The sequence below is a fragment of the Kryptolebias marmoratus genome, linkage group LG7, assembly GCF_001649575.2.
Source record: "Kryptolebias marmoratus isolate JLee-2015 linkage group LG7, ASM164957v2, whole genome shotgun sequence".
NCBI lineage: Eukaryota > Metazoa > Chordata > Actinopteri > Cyprinodontiformes > Rivulidae > Kryptolebias > Kryptolebias marmoratus.
The window spans coordinates 875,625-882,766 of record NC_051436.1 but is presented as its reverse complement, the minus strand read 5'-3'; the positions used below and the strand labels follow the sequence as shown (position 1 = coordinate 882,766).

At 41.5% G+C, this 7,142-nt stretch overlaps 1 long non-coding RNA gene across 1 annotated transcript; it reads right to left on the bottom strand.

The window, feature by feature from the left end:
* Positions 1–278: 278 nt before the first annotated feature.
* Positions 279–3,892, bottom strand: LOC119617162. Its single transcript, XR_005233345.1, has 2 exons — positions 3,344–3,892; positions 279–2,416 (listed from the first exon to the last, which is right to left on the bottom strand). It is a non-coding gene; the product is annotated as an uncharacterized LOC119617162 (long non-coding RNA).
* Positions 3,893–7,142: the final 3,250 nt, after the last annotated feature.

The window sequence follows — 7,142 nt, the reverse complement described above, 5'->3', positions numbered from 1 at the left end:
AACATAAAATAAAAGTAATGGTATTATAAGTGGAAAAATCCAATCTGAACATTTGTTTCAAATCTAATGAGGAAAAGCTTGAAAGTGATTAAACTCACTCACCGTCTCAGTGGTGTTTGTGTCTAGTTGTCCTTCAGCATCGCTCAAATCAATGATTGTTTGTTTAATGGTGTCCAGTCTAATTATAATACTTATTTGTGTATGTGTCACAGTGATGGATGAGAGGTTTGCAAAATGTACAATGTAAAGCAAACAAATGATTTAATGGCACTCAGTGGTAAACTTCAGACAACCTCTTATTAAAACATGGCAAAAAGAAACAAGTGGAAAAGACTGAAGTTGGTTTAACAGCTAACAACAGAGGAGCTAAAGTTTGAGGCCTTTCGTAGAAAAGCTGATAAAGTTATGCTTGACATTCATCCAGGGATTAATCCCAATTCTGTAGCACAAGGGAAGATCTGTGATGGTTTGACTGGACCATTCCAGGACATTTTTGTCCCTGAACCACTGCAGCGTTGCTTTAGTTGTGAGTTCATGGTTGTTCTCTTGCTGGAAGGTCTCAAACCTCTGAAAGACTCTGTTGTCGTGGTTTCGCTTCACATTTACACAAAAGACCCAAAGGTTGAAATCTTACTGGGAGATTTACTGGATATTTGGTATAATTAACACAACATTGTTCGCACAAACACGAATAAACACATTTCCATAACATTGGTAAACATTATCTGGTACATTGTGTCATTGACTTGTCTTCTAGTCGATCTTAACATCTTCTCCAGGGAAACCGACAAAGACTTTGCTGCTTAAAGCTAATTATGTTTCAGTTTTTATAAAAATGATTCAGGCCTCTACTCTAAAAAAAAAAATCCCTCAAGAGTTTCTTTGTATTTTGCTCCATTTCTCTTTTTCATCTCTGACCAGTCTCGGCTGATTAAAACACTCCCACTGCATGATGCTGCCACTGTCATGCTTCACAGTGGGGATGGTGTTCTTAGCATGATGAGATGTGTTAGGTTTGTTCCAGACATGGTGTTGGCCAAAGCATTCAGTTTTATTCTCATCTGACCACCGCACCTTCTTCCACATGTTTAAGAGATCGTATATCCTCTCTGGTCTGGGAAAGCCTCCTCCAGAAGGAGCTGGAGAGCGTCGCTGGGGTCAGGGAGGTCAGGGTGGCACTACTGGACCTGTCACCTCCACCACCCAACCAGAAAATGATTGAATAGATGAAGTAAAAACAAAAGAAGAGGAGCAACTTGCTGCAGGGCTGCCTTCACAAAAAGAGAACAGGCATGTCAGGAAAGGTATAATCCATCCTCTCCTCCAGTGACGAGTGGCAGATATTGTTTCTTCGACAAGTTATTTGTTCAGTGTCATTGGACACATAAATAGTTCATATTTCTCACACCTGCTGAGATTGAGTGAAGTGTCATCAAAAGACAAGGTTCAGGCCTGTCTTCTTTCATGGTGCAAAAACTCCACATTTCCAAATGAAAAACATCATTAAACTAAATTCATGGTGACTTATCTGACTTGGGTCTACAGTCTGGTAGTTTTCCTTCCCTCTGCAGAAAGAGCAGAGGTAACACCAGACTGCTGGGCACAAGACACCACACCGAGGACCACCCCACCACACAAAAAGTATAACCATATGGCTCTGAAAAGCACTGTATTATGCAAATAATCAGATTACTGATGAACCTCAGTGAAAGAGTTCCTGTTATGATCATCATGGTGTGGAAAGCCCTCTCCTTTGATTGGTCAGCTCGCTCTTTGTTCCTGCCTCCCTCACCTGGTCCTGGACGAATCAGAGCGCAGAGAACAGAGAGGCTGCAGAAACAAAAGGCCACGGATGTGATGGACAGCAACAAGCCAGTGATGATGGTCATGGAAACCTTGACCCACGTTGCTAGAACCAGCACTGTAAAGGAAAGCAGCCAAACACAGCCGATGGTGACGTTTCTGATCCTGACCCCACCCGTCCCCCTCAGACGCAGGTAGAAGATGGGATGGACAACAGCCAGGTAGCGCTCCACACAGGTGATGAGGTGAAACAACATCTGTCCAGGAATGAAAATGCCAAAAGTGCAACTCCCTACCTTTTGTACATCTTTCTGCTGAGTAATAGTGCCAAAGAAATAAAACCAAGTCCCCAACAAACACAGGAAGTCCAGAGCAACCATGTTGTAGGTGATGATGTCAATGTGGCTCGATGGTGTCAAAGAAGAACCGAAGTGTTGTTTCTTGCATTTCTGGAAACCCAAGACAAGAACGAAGACAAACAGAGGACTCATGAAGAGGAAGATGACTGCAAAGCTCCCTGTGATGAAGATGATCTCGGGGAAGGGGCAGTCATCAAACTCCGCATGAAGGGAGGAGTTGGCAGACATCTTGGTTTTTATTGATGAGGAGGAAACTGAAAAAGAATAAAGAAATTGTAAGCTCTGATTTGGAGGATACATTTCTAAAAAAAAGTTTTTGGTTGGACTGGTGTGAAGTGTTTTGAACACCTGGTTCCACCAAACCTGGCTGTTTAAATGTAAAAAGTAAAATTTATTTGAAACTTTGTCCAACTACACGTTTGTTTTAGCTTGAATTAAATGATATCGGTTCATTTTTTAACTGTCAAAACAAGCAGACTGTGCAGCATTAAACCAATTCAGGAAATCATAAAGCAGATAAAAACTTAAATGCCCAAAATGTGCTATTTCTTTTGTCAAATAAAGACTGTCTCCGAGGACATCCCATATGAAGCTTCTGAGGTCAGATCTTGTTATTTTTTTCATGCACTTTGAGATATTTCGCCCCATGTACTTTTGAGAGACTCAAAATTCCACTTTTTGCATTTAAACAGCCAAGTTCAGTGGAAGTTGGCGTAACTAAGTTAAATAAATCTAACATTTTATTTCTCTGGGTGCAGATGTGGCGTTCAGGAGCTGCAGTCAGACGATCGTTGGCGCCTGACGCAGGAGCAACCATAGGAAACAAACGTAGAGAAACTCTCTGCTGAATGACTACAAGCATTTTAGTCTAATTTATTCTAACTAATGAAAAAAAATATCTTCAGACAATGCCAACTCAGCAATAAACAATAGTTTATCAATTAAATGTTAAAAATAACAAATTGTCAGCAACTATAAAGAGCTTTTTAAAACTTATCTTGGTTCCACAAAGAGCTTCAGAATCTGTTTCTTATTCATCTACAGGAATCAAATGTTGAGATTTGACTGTAGGCAGCAGCTTTAAACCCTCACTCAGTACGTGAGCTGGTTTTATTCAGTAATGAAGCCCAAAGACTGTAAACTTACATTAAAACGTGTTAAACGTCTCTGAAACCACTCACCTCTGCAGCAGCGTTGGTTTCTCAGTGACTGCTTGCCTGATGGTGTCCAATTAAAGGCAGAAAACCTTCATATGCGTCAAAATGATAAACAAGTGGTTTTGCATGTTGCAAAACAAACTTATAATTTATTTTTCCTCTGTGTTATAAATCACTCCTGTTTCTGATGCAGCGTGTGGTTTTTAGCACTTCTCACGTTTCTAATGGATTATCAGAATCAGTCACGATGTTCTTTACATGAAACATTCATTTAAACTTATTATAGAGTATCCTCCAGAAGTACAACTGATGGGGAAAAATGGATAACACTTTCCATAATCCCATTGTTTTCTACAGGGGAAAGTTTGCTTTTTTTTTTTTACAAACTTTATCTACGTTGTAAAATGTGCTGCCACCAAAAGGTACAGATGTCAGGAGTGGTGGAGAAGGAGGCGAACCCTGTGTGCAGACTCATCTTCAGCTAATAAAATAACTTATTTTAAAAGAAAAGAAACGAGGCAGCACAACAACAACTAAACCCAGAGACCAAACAGACACGAGCAGAACCAGCCAGCCGGGAAATAAACAAACAAACCAGTGAGAGGGGAGGAGATGACCGGGTTTTAAAGACAGAGGGTCATTAGGGGAAGTGGACACAGGTGAGTGATTAACGAGGAGCAGGTGAAGGTGGGCGGGGCAGGAAAACAACTGACTGACTGAGGAGAGGTGAATACTGACAGGAAACAAAGTCACAAGGAACAAAAACTGAATAAAGACAAAACTAAACGTAAAGACAAAATACAAGAAACAACAAACTTAAACATGAAAAACAACAACCTCCAAATCCTGACAACACAATACTATTCCTTATCAGTTTTTCCCTAAATTAAAGGGCTTCTGATACTGTATAATGGACTGACTTCCTAAGTTTTGTCTGTATAAGATATAATTTTATATTTTTTCCACACTTTGTTGTTTTATTTATTTGAACAACCTCAGTTCCTCCTCCAGCTGTTTTCCAACTCCATCCTGGATCTCCAGTAGAGGTGTTTTCCTCAGCCGACCCGACTCCCTGACCTCCTGAAAACACTTGAAACAAACATTTGCTTACGGAAATTTGCCGTAAAGAATACGATCAAGCCTGCATCTGTTTAAAAGCAGACATGCAAACTACAGCCCAGTCCTGAAATCAAATAAATGTCGTATTTGTTTGGCAGCATTTGGACCCAGCATCAGAGAGCAGCATTCAGCAGGAAGTATTCAGGTGGGAGTTATTTATTATTTACTGATACAATTAAATAATTATTTGACTTTATGTTATTCATGTTATTTATATTCTGCTGTTTTTACTTACATGTGTTCAGTGGTTCTACAAAACAAAAGGTCTTAATTCGGTGATTGTTTTGCAGGAAAAATGAAGAATATTAGATTAATTAATAAACTAATTGTGAATTTGCTCCTTTTTTAATGAAAGTAGTTTTTCAGAGGCTTCTTCTGCTGTAAAAACAGATAAACAAACAAAATGAAAGTCACACTAAAACCACAGGATTATTTCATTTAGCTTGTGGTAATTAGATTTTCAGTTCTTACCTCTATAATTCTGTCAGAAATTAAACCCTCTCGATCCGTGAGTCTGTTGACGATGCACCTCAGTTATCCCATAATATCTTCAGGCAAATAAAACTCACCTTTTGTGCACATTATTAAGGTCCATCATCAAAAAGTCTCTCAGATTTTCAACTTTTATATTATTATTTATTTTGTGTATAAAACAAAGATTCCAAAAAAAGTACTGATATTTGGAGGTAAAATGTTCATTTTTTAACAACTTTTTAAATGACTCTAACTTTCCTTATAAAGAATGCATGTCGCCCGCTGCCTCGCATGCTGATGTTTCTTAAAGTGAGTTATTTGTTCTTAGAGTGTTTGACGGGGACGACTCTCAGCTACTACAGCTCAATATCTGTAAAACTGACTGAGTTATAGCCACTTTTATGTTAGCTGTGGCAGCCATTTTGAATCAAGTTGACTCAAACCTCGTGCACACACACGTGCACAGGCAGTTATAAACGAGCCGTCCCTCTCTGCTGTGCTTTAGCTCTGATTCTGTTCAGTCACAGCCGTGTCTCGACGAAGATGCTTCACTTCATGTCAGGAGGGGTCAGGAGGGTGGAGAAAGGCTGTGAGTGACGGGGACAGAGAGGACACGTGCAGCAGGAGGGACAGATGGGTTCAAGGATTACATCAGGGATCAGATCTGAACCCTTTCTTGTTTGCAGGAGTCCTCAGGGACTATGTTTGCAGATGACACTGTGATCTGCAGTGAGGGTAGGGAGCAGGTGGAGAGGTGGAGGTAAGCTTTAAAGAGAAAAGGAATGAAAGCCAGTAGAAGCAGGACAGAATGAGAAGGAGACAGGTGGGACAGTGAAGCAGCAGAGGTGTTGAAGGTGGATGAAGTTAGTGAAGAAGAACAGACAGCAGCAGGGTGGAGAGGATGGATTTCTAACAGAGAGAGCTGCAGGAGAGACAGTGGTTTGGAGACAATGCTTCTAATAAAGACTGGAGGACGAGCTGGAGGTGGCAGGGATGGACATGTTCACATTTGTACTGGGAGGGACCAAAATGGACAGGAGTAGAAATGAGTCCATCAGAGGGACAGCTCAGGTTTGGAGACAAAGTTAAAAAGGCAAGGCTGAGATGGTTTGGACATGAACGAGGAGGGACAATGGACATATTGGACAAAGGATGTTGAAGATGGAGCTAGGAACAGAGAAGGTTCATGGATGCAGTGAAGGAGGACCTGCAGACGTGGTGACTCCTGAAGGGAGGAGCTAAAGGAAAGCTCCCTTTCTTGTTTCGACTTGTCTGAAGTCACGATGAAGCACTCCTGCCTGAAATCACATCATCACAAACAGAATCAGTTTAAATCTTTTAAATGGCAACAGCACACATCGTATTTATGTCTAAGAACAAAAGAACAATGAAGTAAACCTGACTGGTTCTGTGTTCTTTGCAGGGTTTGTCCTCTTCAGACATCTACAAACAGCAGACATGACTATCAACCAGTCTTTATCATTTAACTCTTCTTCTTCTTCTAAATTCTACTACTGCAAGTCCTCTGAGATGTTCCTCTTCACCTCTGTCTTCATCATCACCAGATCTGTCTTCGTCTTCCCTTTCTCCGTATGGGTTCTGTACTTGGGTCACCAGAGGCGTCGCCAGCAGCGCTCAGTCCAAACTATGAGCCACTCTGATGTCATCACCTACAACATGGCCGTCATGCATCTGTTTGAGGGTCCAGGGGTTGCCATGTACCTCCTGGGATTCCTTCTTCCCCAGCTGGCTGGAGTTGGCTTCTGCATTTCCTCACTGACCGTTGTTGGGGAGATTCTGTTCCACCTTCTAACCTGCGTAGAGCGCTACCTGGCTGTTGTTCACCCCCTCACCTACCTGAAGCTGAAAACCTCCACTGGAGTCATGATCAGAAACATCTGCGTTGGGTTCATCTGGCTCTTTTCTCTGGGCTGGAGCTGTCAGATCACTCTGTGTTACCCCTACATTCCCTTCGTACAGTTTTTCTGCATTTCAGCCTTCACTTTTGCTGCTGTCTCTTTCTTCAGCCTTTCTGTCCTCTGCATTTTGATTCGCCCGAGGCCAGAGGAACTGGGTGGAGGCAGGGTGGACCCCACAAAGAAGAAGGCCTTCAACACCATCGTGATCATAACAGGGGCTCTGTGGTTGCTGTTTTTTGGATACTTTGCTTTGCAGGTTTTAGCGTTCTTGAGTGACAGCGACTGGTGTTTCGTGGTTATTTTTACAGTGT